The sequence below is a fragment of the Harpegnathos saltator genome, unplaced genomic scaffold (genome assembly GCF_003227715.2).
Source record: "Harpegnathos saltator strain DR-91 unplaced genomic scaffold, Hsal_v8.6 scaffold343, whole genome shotgun sequence".
NCBI classification, from domain to species: Eukaryota; Metazoa; Arthropoda; class Insecta; order Hymenoptera; family Formicidae; genus Harpegnathos; species Harpegnathos saltator.
Genome location: NW_020230143.1, coordinates 296,291 through 310,759, shown reverse-complemented (window position 1 = coordinate 310,759; position 14,469 = coordinate 296,291). Strand labels below are relative to the sequence as shown.

At 46.2% G+C, this 14,469-nt stretch overlaps 1 protein-coding gene across 2 annotated transcripts in view; it reads right to left on the bottom strand.

The window, feature by feature from the left end:
• The window catches only part of bsk (mitogen-activated protein kinase dJNK), a 136,957-nt gene that overhangs the window by 120,791 nt on the left and 1,697 nt on the right, over positions 1–14,469 (bottom strand). For both annotated transcript variants that reach the window (XM_011155886.3, XM_025300249.1), the window contains exon 2: positions 406–451. The gene's annotated coding sequence lies outside the window, so the exon portion shown is untranslated. The remainder of the gene's footprint in view (positions 1–405; positions 452–14,469) is intronic.

Genomic DNA, 14,469 nt, shown 5'->3' with positions numbered 1-14,469 from the left:
ATAACAATTCTCCCGCCCCCGAGATCGGCTTTTGCGCTGTCGATCGATCAATCCTTAACGTCGCGAGCTTTCCGACAAGTTCCAATTAATTTTTTATTTATTCATCAGAGGTAGAGGTAGGAGAGTGTGTGTGTGTGTGTGTCTTTCTCATTTTCCTTTATCGCGCTGAATGGATTCGCACACACGGGAAACTCAAGACTAGAGTCTAAATTGAAAGCTCCACATTAATCGTATTATCTTATTATCGTTATCCGCAAGTATTAATCAAACTCTTGAGCGTCATCGACCGCTCTCCTAAGACAATCTTACGACATAATCGGTACGATTGCCTCGATGTAACTGCTAGTTAACGACGGATTCCCGAGAGCGCGACTCGACTCTGTCAAGAATAAAAAGAGGACTCACCGATTCACGACGCCCGGAAGGATCCCATGTTCCTCGCCGTTGATCCCTGCAACACAGAGTGATTCAAACATCAGTGGTAGGAATTAACGAGACACTCGAAACGAACAAACGCCGAAATCGAATAATTACAACGAGCCCGAGGGAGGAAAATACGAGGGCTCACTCCTTTGTTCTCCGGTGCGAGGATCGCGATCAAACGAGTACGAAAGAGGAAGAGCTCTAACGAGGATCATTCGCGGATTCAACGAGAACGCCTAGTTTGAGGACGACTGGATCCTCTCTCCCTCTCTCTCTCTCTCTCTCTCTCTCTCTCTCTCTCTCTCTCTCTCCCTCTCTCTCTCTCCCTCTCTCTCTCTTTCTCTCTGTTACACAGGGCCGCGTCTACATGTCTCTGAGGCTTGAAGCAAAAAGTTTGTAAAATTTCCAATTTTTCATTGTTGTCGAAAAGGAGAATAAAATTTCCTTAAAAGCGACAGCAAATAAATATCCGAGTGCGTGATTAAAACTCACACTTCAAAGTAAACGCGACTGTGATGATGACGGAATTCAATTTTTCTCGCTCGATTAAAAGATCGCATGTACGGCGACCCGATCTACGGCTGAAATTAGATATTGGAATTTTACGGCGAGCCACAGTTCCCACTGTATCGGATCCGATCCTGTTTTCGGTATTTTCGGTCACGATTTCTGCAAATCCGCAGGGTGCGGTTGTTTCCGCAAGCGCGCGGTTTTCTCCCGCGTTTGGTTCGAACGAACGAACGAACGAACGAACGAACGAACGAACGAATAAACGAACAAACGCATGAACGAACGACTCCATCGGGAGGAGCGGAGTGGCCCCGAAGAGCCCTTCGCCCTCGTCCTTCGTGGCCCTCGACCGACGCCGTCGCGATGCATCGTCTAATTGAAAGCGACGTCCCGGGGTGGCAGAAGTGCGAGGGTGGAAGCGGACGCGCGAGGAATGCCGAGGTCCTACTGAAAGCGAGGGGTTTCGAATAAAAAGGACGCACCTCTCCCTCTCTCTCTCTCTCTCTCTCTCTCTCTCGCGCACCCCAGTCTCTCTGGGTGGAACGGCGTATCGAGCAAATTGAGTTCCGTGCTACTCATTTTTCCTCATGCCGCTCCTGTGTGTCTCCCTTAATCGACACATTTATGAAAATTGAACGTACGCACCCGGTATCCGGTTTCCGTTCTTTTCTACCTTTCCAGAAATCTCTCTGGCGGAAGTTGCTTCCGCACGCCTCGCTAACGAAATAAGAGAAACTCGCAGCCCGTTGCCTCGAGAGGACACTTTATTAAATTATTACTGCGCGGCGAATTCTTCCGTGAATTCGGTTATCAGCCGCGAAGCTGCTAGCAGATACGCGTAAATTAACCGCGCAGACGATGGTGACGTTCCGATAAGATGGCACGTTAGTAATTAACTGCAAGCTGCGGCGAAGGCGTGATTCGCACGCTCCCTAATTGCCATTAGGATCTTACGAGTGATAGAGATAACGGCCGCCGATCGATAGTTTCTCGAATTCCAATCTTCGCGCGAACACGTGAGCCTACCGAGTGCGACCAACACGTCGGATTTTTCGCGATTTAATGTATAAGTACGCAAATAAGAGCACAAACGCCGCAGATAGCCGATTGCTCTTCTTTTTTCTTGTTCGATCGTTTGCACTGTCTCAATGATTGAACAATCCAAAGTGCGATCGCGAGATCCGCATTTAATTCTTCTCTTTTGTTTACTCTAGCGCTCTGTTTACTGTCGCGGGTATCGCTAGCCAGGGAGACGCGTAACAAATTAACGTTGGTATCACGTATACACACGGCGTTATCCGGATTTAACTTTCCTTTCGATGGTCGTAATCCCGAAAACTTGCAATTACGCGCGCACGTATATATTTCCGTCGACGATCGCGTCAGCGAGGCGCGTCAACGGATCGGCGCAATCTGTCGCCGCGACAAAACACCAATGCGAAACCCATTGTCCAATTTAACCGGGTGGAGCAAGTACGGAAGGGTTGCGCGGCGCGGAGAGTCAAGCAAGTCTACCCTGTTTCGGCGGGGAAGAGTAAGCTACCCACATCGCAGCAATTATTTGGATTGGCGTACGCCACGAGTGCTCTCTCGTATCCTCCGGCGCGACGATCGCGAGAGGGATGTTACTCGGGGAATAATAATATGCGCGCTGAATGCGCACAGGGTAGCGGGACAATGCGACGCGACTTTAACAAGACGACCATGTGGATGGAAAGGAAATCGCGAAACGACGCCCGCAGTTGGAAATATTCGAAGTGATTACACGCGAGAGTTGACGGGATGACATGATGGAGTAGTGGCCTTTTTTCGATTGGATGCCATAGTAAATACGAAAAGATACGGAAAGCCGATCCCTCTCGATATTTTTCGGACAAGCTTCGCGATGGATTCATGTCTGTGTTACGTATCGAACGGATAAAGTGAAAATAGAAAATGGGGGGAGGGGGGGGGACGAAAAACACACAAAAACAGTGGTCAAAAAAAGACTCGCGCATATCGAGGTATTCATATTACTAAAAGCGAACGTATCTAATATCAATTATCGATTATCCGATAAGTAATTGCACACAGGTTGATTGGCAGAATTCCGAAATATTCCAAACTTTACAAGAACAGAAATAGAAACAGAATAGAAAAGCTGCTCGATAAAACGTTGCAAATTCAAACGGTGAACATATTTCAAGCGAAATACTTTCATCTCGTTTCCATTCGGATTTGGAGTGAAAAATTACGCGCGATTACTCATGAAACGACCAACAATAGTACGAAACTTTTATGTTACTCGCGTTCTTTCCTTTTGGACCTCTTTTTACAGATTTCGAGAGCCGTGATGAAGAATAACGCGTCCATTTACGCGATTCTCGCGAGTTAATATTATTCTTCGCGGTCGATATCCTCACGTTTATGCCTGCGCAAAATTTCAAGTCGATAACGTCGTATCCAGAGTACAATAACCGTGGTATGAAGCGGAGACAAAAATACGGACGTAGCCGCGACAGAAATCCTATAAAATCCCGGAGAACCGCGATTACCTTTCGCTGGAAAAGCTCAGCGAAGTGATACGAGCGAGGGGCGAAAGGTATTTAAATATGGATAACCGTGCCTGCCAGGCTCAACCCCTTCGTGACCGCAGCAGAGAGGTGGATCCATAAATAGACTATGGACCGGTGAAAGACGAATACGCCGCACCCCATATGCGCGCTTTAAAAGCCGAGCTCCGAAATCGGAGTCTCGCGGAAGACGCGAAGAAGAAATTACGCGCTCGCGATAAAAATGTCGTTCCGTAATCACGGGAGCGTGAACGCATCAATAATTGAACAGTCCTCGCGAGGCAAAAGTATTCAAGTCAAAAGTATTCAAGAGCGCAAACAACCCGGACCCTCACAAGAGAATCCTATTCGCTTGATTTCCAGTGGACTTTGTCTCGTTCGCGAGAAACTTAATGGGAAGATTAATATCTCATAGAAGAAAGTTAATTAAAGGACTAAACATCTTCTCAACGTAAGCCTGAGAAATATTCGAGACGTTCCATATCGAAAATTAAAAGCTTGCGACAAAGCGCGCGCGAGAGAGAGAGAGAGAGAGAGAGAGAGGGAGAGAAAAAAAGCTGCATCAAAATTATAATATTTCCGGAGTAAAATTCTCGCGTCACACACGAGTTTCTCGCGTCACACGCGAGTTTCTCAGAGTACAATAACACGCGCTTTCTCGAGAGTTTCGCACGCTACGCGTTACGGATTTTTCTCCGCGAACGACAGCTTCTCACGAAAATTACTGCTACAGGTGTTCCCCGCGTCGGAAAATCATTCTTTGTCCACTATCGTTGGAAGACACCGGTCCAGGGACATGCCTTCCCCTTTTCTCTCTCCTTTTTTTTTTTTAATTTTCCACGTTCGTTGATTAAACGCGGCGCGCGACGCGACTCGTTTGTCTTCGGCTTGTTTTACGACTGTTTCGACTTCGAGGAGATGATTTACTCGACTGGCGCACCGGGATTTTAATAAAATGGCACGCGGGAAGCTCGCCTCCCTTGTTCGCGCGCCGGCTTTCCCAGACAGAGCCGCACCGCCGACGTTTTTAATCCACTTCGTAAAGAGGAATACGTCGAATGAAAACGCGACGGACGGACGAAGAAAGCGAGTGCGGCAAAGAGGGAGGGGGGGGCAGAGAGAAGTTCATTTCCTCTTCCGGAACAATACCTCTAAGAACAAACGACGAATGCGAGGGACACAATGTAGATAATGGAAATAATAACATTGAGGATGCAGACGGAGGGCGACGGGAGGCGGGAAAAGAAGAAAGGGACAGCACGTCGGAATAACTACTATATAAGAATGACGTTTCTCAAAGACGAAAAAGGATCACACACGTTTTTGTCATAATGAAACTATGATAATAGTTCCTAAATAATTCCCGTATATGCCCCGCTCACGTAAAAAAATACTCCTTGCGCACATGAGATATTTTACAATTTTAATAACTCATACATAAGTTAAGACGCAAAGCCTGTCTGATGGAAGGACACGAAGAGGTTCCTACGAAATAACGTAGAAGATCCTGCGGGAGACGCGACAGGAACTTTCGTCGAGCCACTTCGCCACGAAACTCAAAAGCACGCCGAAAGTTCAGCCGAGTCGCGCGATGTAGCGCGAGGTCTCGCCGCTTTTGCATAGTTCAAGCCGCCTAGCAGCGCGCGGGCGAATCGACCTAATATTCGCTAACAGAAAAGTTAATCAACAAAGTTGGCGGATTCCATTATTTTGGGTACCATTTAGCGCGCTCAATAATCTTTCTCGTCCGCGCGCACGAGCCCGAACGCTCCGCGACGTTCTCCAAGGGAGAGTCAGTTTCCATTTCGATAAACTCTCTTTCGCCGAGCGCATGAGAGGCGCCGCCACATCAAACCGACGAACGCAACGCAGCCGACAACTACCCTCGAGTCCGTTCCGAATTCGCGAGAGCTGCGCTCGCTATCGCGACAACAATTTCTCCCTCCTCTCTCTCTCTCTCTCTCTCTCTCTCTCTCTCTCTCTCTTCTCTGCCCGCGCCAATCTGAAATTGAACTGCCAACCGCCAGTAATGCAACGACGCGTCTATCGCCGACACGCCGTCTCCCGACTTTTTACCACATCCACCGACTTATCTCCGGTCGCATGCCTCTTACTGTTTATCCGGCCTTTGACGCATCGTACCCACGGGAACCATCGCATCCGGACTATCCGCTGCTTTATGTCGCACTTTGTCTCTCACCCGCGCGACGACACACCCGTTATGTATCCTTATTCGTAGGTTCGCGATATCGACTAATTCGCGCTGCTCGTGGTCAAAAAATATTTGAAGATTTCATCCCTCCCCCCGCTGATGGAATTTTACTCGAACACTTTTCGCGTTTATGACTCGATAGTAATCTAAATTCTAAACGAGAACACGAAATTTCAGACGGCTTCGATTAACGCTCGTAAACACCTCGGGGTGTACTCGCGAAGCCTACGAGGCAATAAAGCGAAGGATGTCGGCTTCCGGCCGTCTCTTTAGAACGCAATCACGGGGCTTCGGGCCGTCGTCTCGGCCCCGGCACTGTTCGAGCACTCTTCGGGCACAAATTCGTCTCCCAATAAAGGCAGCTCGAAGCAGCAGGAGTGGAAGTCAACGTGTGGCGCGACCACACTCGCGGAATGCTAGCGAATAGCCACTCAGTCGCGATGCGGTTAACCCAACGATTGCTTATCATTCTAAGGACCTTTGGCCTTGACGTAATATTCGGAAAGGGAGAAAAACATGCACGCTACTCCGCAAATATACTATTTAACGGCGCAAATACATTATTTAGCGACCGAGGAATATCATATCCGAGAGACATCGCGAATTCCACACGTCGAAATCGTCGAGGGCTCGTGTAAACGACGAAGATTTGTCAGGAACGGCGAGAATGGAGATAGGCGTGGGGAAAGGCGGAAAAGACGACAGAGGACGGAAAAAAGTCGCGAAATCTCTCGCAGACGGTGAGCGTGAAATTCTTATGGGAGCTTCTGCCATCGTGGCCGGAATTTCTAAGTAGTGAGGCGCGAAAATCCGCAGAGGGCAAATTTAATCGACGAAACTTGACGGAAAATGTCCCGAGCCGCGAGGATAAGACCTGGCGAAAGCAAGAGTGAAGCGGAAAGCCGCTCTACCCTCGGAAGGAATTTATAAGCCAAGGCATAAGCGTGGTCGAGAGCAACGGACGTCACATCTTGTTCGCTCGCTCATTCGTTTGCTCGTTCGCTTTCATTCCTTCTCAGCGCCTTTCGTTATCTACCACGAAAATTGTAAAAATTGATCCTCACGTACTACTACTCACGAACGACATTGAATTTTGCGATGCGCATATATATATATATACACATATGTATATACATGGATGATATGTATGTGCATGTACACACATGTTCGAAAAGTTTTCGAGGCGGATGAATAACAAAGCCACCCCCGGCGGGAATAATATCAATGCAAAGTAGCTCGCGCTGAATTTGATATTATGATGATATCGTACAGAAGAATATGGCAACTTTTCTTTGAAAATTCCTCATACCATTTCCCTTCCTTTTCATGTACTTTTTTTCATTTTTAACTTCTTATTATCGGCATACCAATACATAATGAGAATTGTGCTTCATGAATTATATATAGTGTGGTTTAAATCACAAGTATTAAAAATTCATACATGTTGTTGAGTTTCACACACACATATATATCATTACATTATATAATAAAATGTTAATGCACATCAAGCGGATTATCTCGTTGGTCGCTGTTAATATTTCGCTGTTATATTAAAATCATTACCGATTGATTCTATTTAAGTATGAAGATCAATCTGACCAATTAGCAGATGAAATATACTGTTTAATTAATATCTGTGCCCCGCATTGTTAATTCTTTCTCATTTTCGAAATTACTCTTCCATGGGAAGAGAGAGAGAGAGAGAGAGAGAGAGAGAGAGAGAGAGAGAGAGAGAGAGAGAGAGAGAGAGAGAGAGAGAGTCAAAATAAAAGCGGATCGATAAAGTTCGTTCTTATATTCAATGCCATGAATGTATAAACGGCTAGTGCTTCTCTGCATCTTTTTTTACGAAAACAAAATATACATCGTTGTCGCGATATCGGATACGGCTCGACGTGAGCCGAAGAAGATCCACTAGATCAAAACAGAAGCGGAAGCCCGTAAAAGGCGATCCAGCGATCCGCAGACATCGCAAAGATGCGGCGTCATCGGATTACCTATGCGGTTTTACGTATGCACGCGCTGCCGTGTCGCATAAATGTCTAGCTCGGGTAAATGGATGCGCAAGAGCTCTCTCGTTCTTTCTTCCGCTTGGTGCAAGTCGCGCGACAGAAGCCTAATTTAATTACACGTCGCGCGAGATACGGCGATGGCGCGTAACAAGGTGGTGGCCTGGTGGTGTCAATTAGTCGACAACGTCGCTGGTTTTACTTACGTGTCTCAGTCCAGCGTCATTGTCTTGTCGTGGCATCCCTTGACCTTTTTTCTCTTTCGTCATTGCAAATACCGATGAAATTAAAACTCTTACAGGAAGAACGCGAGATGCATGAGCCGCGCGCGCGTGTGTGTATACACCGTTCTCGCATACAGAGCTTGGTTGAGCTTCTCATTTCTCTCTCTCTCTCTCTCTCTCTCTCTCTCTCTCTCTCTCTCTCTCTCTCTCTCTCGCTCCCTCCCTCCCTCCCTCCCTCCCTCCCTCTCTCTCGCCTTCGCTCTCTCTCTCTCTCTCTCTCTCTCTCTCTCTCTCTTTCGCTCTCGCGTGACCTTTCATCCCAACATGATTACGAGCACGTAGCAAGGTGGGAGTTAATATGATTGCATGCTGGATAAGAATCTTAAAGAATCGCAAAAACTTATTCAGTCTGTGTTCTGAACGTCGCGTCGGGCTACGCGAATGATTGGATAATTTCACGTGTCAACGAAGAGCGAGAGAAAGAAAAGTGTATTTATTTCCGACGAACAAAAAAGTGAATCTCAGAAAATTAAGAATTTAAGCTCGACACGAGATTCGCATCAATCTCGATGAAATAACGTTTCGTGTACGATGATGCGCATATGCGCAATAACAGGGACGAGGTGCTCTTAATAGCACTCCATCGCATAGCTATTGATCCATTATAATTCTAATTAAGTATGGGCGCTTTTGGGAGCGATATAGCTTTGGGTGTCGAGCGAGTTCGGCTAATCTCAAGACGATACGGATAACGGTTCCTCGCCCCCTCCCTTATCCCGAAAGTAATGAGATTTCGGTTGTCACCCGATCTCGATAATGTTATTACGAGTCGCTGACTTGCTAATTCATTTGCGACGGATCCTTGGCAAATGTTTCAACACTCTGTCGTATATGCTTATACACGTGCTTACACGTGTAATTACGTCGCAAAATTACGTCGAGAACTTTATCAAGTATCAAAGCCAAGCGTTCAAAGTCTCTGAATCGAGCATCGTGGAATGCTGGATAATTTACGTCCCTTAAATTCCCAAATTCCTCCATTCTATAATTTCCAACAGCACTATCTTTCGGTCATAAGACTCAAGCAATTTGGAAAATCCAGCTTTTATCCCCGATAAATATTGAAGGGATCACGAAAAAATCCAGCAGCAAGAGGGGATAATGCTGCTAAAGAAAAGATAAAGAAAGAGAGAAAGAGAGAAAGAGAGAAAAAAGAGAGAAAAAGAGAGTAGCGTAGAGTATTTATTACGCTTTGGGATTATTCATCCCTTGGAGCTTCCAGAAATATAGTGGTTGAAAAACTCATGCAAACAAAGCTCATGCGATTTCAATGACATAAAAAGCACGCGTTAAATAAATTATTAATAGAGTTAATGACAGAATAAAGGTGCATAACGTCATAAAAGGAAGAAATACGGACGAAAATTTAATAGCTGTAATGATAATAACGCAAACTTAAAAACTAAAGATGGTACTCAGATAAGTGCACAGACAACTGAGCAACGATCGATATGAGGAAAAAGAAGAGTAGTGACTAGGGATTTACGTAGTTTGGCGCTGAAGAGATCAGGATGTAATTTGAGTTGGAAAAGGTCTTTACTGACGTTAGCACAGATGTTATTAACGTGCTCGGCTCAGGATAAGTTGGAAGCAATGATATCTAAGGTTTTGATAGATCACCGAAAGCGAACAAATGTGTCACTTTCACCCCCTCCCTCGGATATCATTGATATTACACGCTTCAAGCTTTCTAATAAAATGTTTACTACCCAAATAAATCATCTTTTGGTTTTATTTAGTTTTGATCTTAAATTATTACGATCCGCCCAGTCATTAACCGCATTCATGTCCCGAGAAGTATTAGTGATTGACCTTGTTGTAACAGAAGGAAAACAGTGAAAATAAATCTGCAAATCATCCACATAGAGGATATATTTAGACTACTCAAGTCATAGAAAGGTCATTGATGACCTTGGCCATTCGACCTAATAATTGTCTGAAAACGGCCCTCAAAACCTAAAGAATCTTCGGGTAGACTCAAAAAGAGACGGGGAGAGAGTAGGAGAAAGAAAACAGCGTTTTAACATCAAATAAATTATCCTCGATGGAAATTCCGTTGCTCGACATTACACTTTGCCTGGGTCCTCAAAATTATCGGCGTCTCGACGATCGATAGTGCAAATAATTCGCATAAAAAAGCAACGGTAGAAAAAAACCAGATTGCCCTCAATAAATAAGGATTCCCGAAGGGGTTAAAGTACCGACATGATCAGCCAGCCGGTAACGTTCGTTTCGTCGTCCCGACGTCGAATGCCGTCGACGACTCTGAGGATGAAGACGGTGGAACGAGAGGGGATGAAAAAGAGACCGAGAAGGAAAGATAGAGAACGAAAAAGAGAGGAGAGGAGAGGAGAGGAGAGGAGAGGAGAGGAGAGGAGAGAGAGAGAGAGAGAGAGAGAGAGAAAGAGAGAGAGAGAGAGAGAGAGAGAGAGAGAGAGAGAGAGAGAGAGAGAGAGAGAGAGAGAGAGAGAGAGAGAGAGAGAGAGAGAGAGAGAGAGAGAGAGAGAGAGAGAGAGAGAGAGAGAGAGTTTGCTGGGTGGGGATTGGCAGTGCCGAGGAGAAGAAGAGGGCAGGCGGAGGAGGGAGGCGCTGGGGGTGGCGAGGGGTTTAAACGGCGGATGACGTCGGTCGGTCGGCCGGTCGGTCGGGGGCCGCGCGGGCGTGCGCGCGGGGCCAGACGGGGAAATCGCGCCACGCTCGCACGGCGATCAATACTTCGCCACCACGCCTCGCCTTCGCCACCACCTATCTCCCGCGTCGCTCGCGAGAGAGCAAAACTTGACTCTCCGTGCGCGCGTCCGTCACGGACGCGAGAGGGTGGAATCGCCGGGACCCTCTCGTCGACCTCCGAAGGCCGGAGAACGCGCCGGCTGCGATCTCGCCGAGAACGCCGAAGATCACCTTGGACTTGGACGAATCCGAACTTTAACCTCCTCCCGTGGAAATCGCCCTCTACGACGAGGGAGGGAAAAAAATATGCACCGCGCCGCAGAAAATATGCGCAATCCACGTGTGTGTGTGTGCTGCCATTTTATTATTTTATGCAAAATCCCGACTCGTGTATCACGCGAAAATTAAATAACGTGGAGCAGTAATAAATGCGAACATTAAAATACGGAATTTAATATTCAACGTGATTACGTGCCAACGTCTCGTCTTTCTTTCTCTTTCTCTTTCTCAATTTTGCGAGTTGACTTGCCTTTAGACACGACATACCGTCCGTTCAGCTTACAAACAAATAAACGAGGCTCGATTTGTATCTATACTAACACATATCGCGTAGATAGCAAACAATGACTTGAAAAATGATTATTACTAACGAAACACAGAAAGATGATAACTACCCTTACGAGAGAGTCGAGGTTCTTTAAATCCACTCCATTCACGTCCGAGGGTTAAATCCATAAAGAAGACCCGCACGACTATTTAAGATAGCGGAATCTCCTTGAGGAATAACGTAGGCTAGATGGGATCTCGGCATCCTAATGCAAAAGGGACTCTGCTCGTTTGTGAAGCGTTTCTTCGACGAGGAATGCCTGAACACGCGTGACCCCGTTCGATGGGGTCACGATACGGGGAGAAAATGCGGAGAGCCCGAGATGGCAGCACGTTGCAAACCGTGTCAGAATTTTTGGCACACCGTCTCGCGGGTCCTTTGGACTTGGAAAAATATCCCATATCCTCTCTCTCTCTATATGCATTGCGAAATCATAAAAGCAATACACCGATACACCGAACACGCATATGCCAAATAAATGCTCCACTTATCGGAATGCCCTTCATTCGACAGGGCGGGCTATTCTTCGATTGTACGAGCGAAACGAAACGTGCAATTAATTGCGATCCACGAGAAAATCGGCCATAATTAACAAATGCTACGTGCACATGCGAGCTAAAACGCGTGTTATCGTGGCGGCTAACACCGGAGTAAACTACTCCGGTCCGTGCGATCGGCCGATTGCTGAGCATCCGTTATAGTTTGATACAATGCACGTGCCTCTCTCTATTATATACTGCCGATTATGATTTTAATAAATGCGATGATTTTAATAAATGAAATTTTAATAAGTGCGATATCGCGCACGACTTCCCCACCTGGCGTGCCGATATCACGATACTGAGAATTCCACCTTTCTCTCCCCTTGCTCTCTCTCTCTCTCTCTCTCTCTCTCTCTCTCTCTCTCTCTCTCTCTCTCTCTCTCTCTCTCTCTCTCTCTCACTCAAATATCGGGAATGCCAACTGATAACAATCGGCACGAAGTCACCGTCTTTATCGTCGCCTGTTAAACCGCGTGCGCGCGCGTATCTTTATTCTCGAATTAACGCGAATCTTATTAGGAACCTCAAAGTTGAAGAGATCCTATTAAAAGCTCAGAAATCTCTAAGTATCTTTGGAGAGCGCGAAATCAACCGTACGTCCTTGACACCTTGTACACACAACAACCCGTCGCTTCAATCTACTCTTCAATTCGTCGTCAAAATTCTTTATCGATTTAACTTTTATATTAAAAGCATTTCTCTCATTAAACAAGATATCGCTCTCTGTCATTGTCTTAATTCCGGTGACAGGCGTTGACAGGATCGTTCAAATATCAGAAACTGGAAAGTTTTGGAAGCTTACGCTCTCGCGGATTAATTCCATTTAGCTGTACAAGTTGAAGCAATTTCCGTGTCATATTTCAGCCATGTCGGAACAGCTGAAACGGAAGCGCGGTTGCGTAGCTTATTAATTTTTTGTGAATTACCGCGCTTGCAACGGCGCTAGTCGCGAGCGTGAAGATCGATACCGCGCGCTTTCTTGGCCGGTAGAATATAAATTATTCCTTCGTCAAATAAACCCCAAGCAGTACTGCCTATAAAATGATTGCGATCTTTTCTACACCGTTTCTATGTGATGTTTATACGGGGTTTCTCTCATGTAGACTATGAAACTACCATCGACCAGCGTCGGTGGAAAAACAGACGAATACTTTTCTCAGGTATCTCAACGTTCCATATGCAATCATATATGCAAGGGAACGCTTTACCGACTTTGCGTAACCGAGTTTCTTTCGTCACCGATGAAGTTACGCCATGCGACGAATAAAATTTCCGTTCAAGTTGGATCTATTTATATACAAGTGCAAATAATCGATCGACGGACCGGACGGATCTTAACCCGCCCGCCCTTAAAATTTTCACTCGTAAACATACGTTCTACAATAGTTTCTAACGCGTTCAATGTTCTCGCAATTAAACAAATACCTCACAATTCTGTTCGAGGGGAAAGTTCATTTTACATAACCCCACGTTGCATCACTGTAAACTGGTATAGCGGAGCGATATCATTCATCCGGCGGATTTTCAACGGAAATATCTCACTCGCAAAATGGAGTCGGGAGGAAGGTTCGATTTCGGGTGAAAAAAGCCGGTAATTATCGCCAGACCGTATATTTTCACGAAGGATGTACGTCGTTGACGTAATAAAACCCTAAATAAAACATCGAGACGCGCGCTCGCGTGCGGCTAATGCGAGGAGTGTGTAGCCGGTCTGATTTATCGCGGTATTGAGCTGTAGCGCGATAATATCGAGTACGACGAATTCGACATGCGGCGACGCGCGTCGCTTCGGCGGCGCGACGGATTTAGGCGCGTCGATAAATAACGCCGCCAGGTGCGAGGAGCGAGGACGCCGAAATGTTCGCTCGCTCGCGCGAATGAGTCTTCCACATCGGCGGTACAGGCCGTAAATTAAGGTCAGAGCCAAGAGCGATGTAAGCGACAAATCGTGTGAGAGAGAGAGAGAGAGAGAGAAAAGACAGGGCAAAGAAGAGGCGGGGGAGGGAGAGAGCAAGAAAGAGAGAGAGATAGATGCGAATGGATATGCAAATCACGTCCACGCTTGGCTGTTTACGTCTGTCGATCTATTCGCTACGACGCGCTAGGTCGCTGTCAAAACAGTCCGACGAAATAACGAGAGTGCTGTTGGGTCGCGCGAGCGCTCCGCGAGCGTCGCGTTCAGCCGGAGAGACGGACCTCGTTGCCGAGCAAACTTCATTATAAATAGGAATTTTAACTCGAAGCCGCGGGATCGAGCGGGAGATATTTCGTGCCGAATATGTCAAACATGGTATTTGGGCATCTGGTAAACGTATCGAGAAGAGTCGCGTTTGCATCGTACAAAAACTAAAATATGAGACTAGATATACATGCGAGGGCAAACCAAATGAAATTCTATTATTGTTAGTCCATTGACGATTTTACAAATTGAAATTTCTAAAAATGCATTTCGTTGCTCACGATATATCACGAGGAAAGCAAACCGTAATTCACATTAGCCATATTTAATAAAAACATCTCACGAATTAAAGAGACATGCGAACATTTGAAATTATCACGCGCACTCCATCGTACGTTCCAAGGCAATGTGCTCGCGTTTTATTTAATATGATTGCGACACAGTTTCTCTTTAATATCTCGAATCTGGCTTACATGTGAAA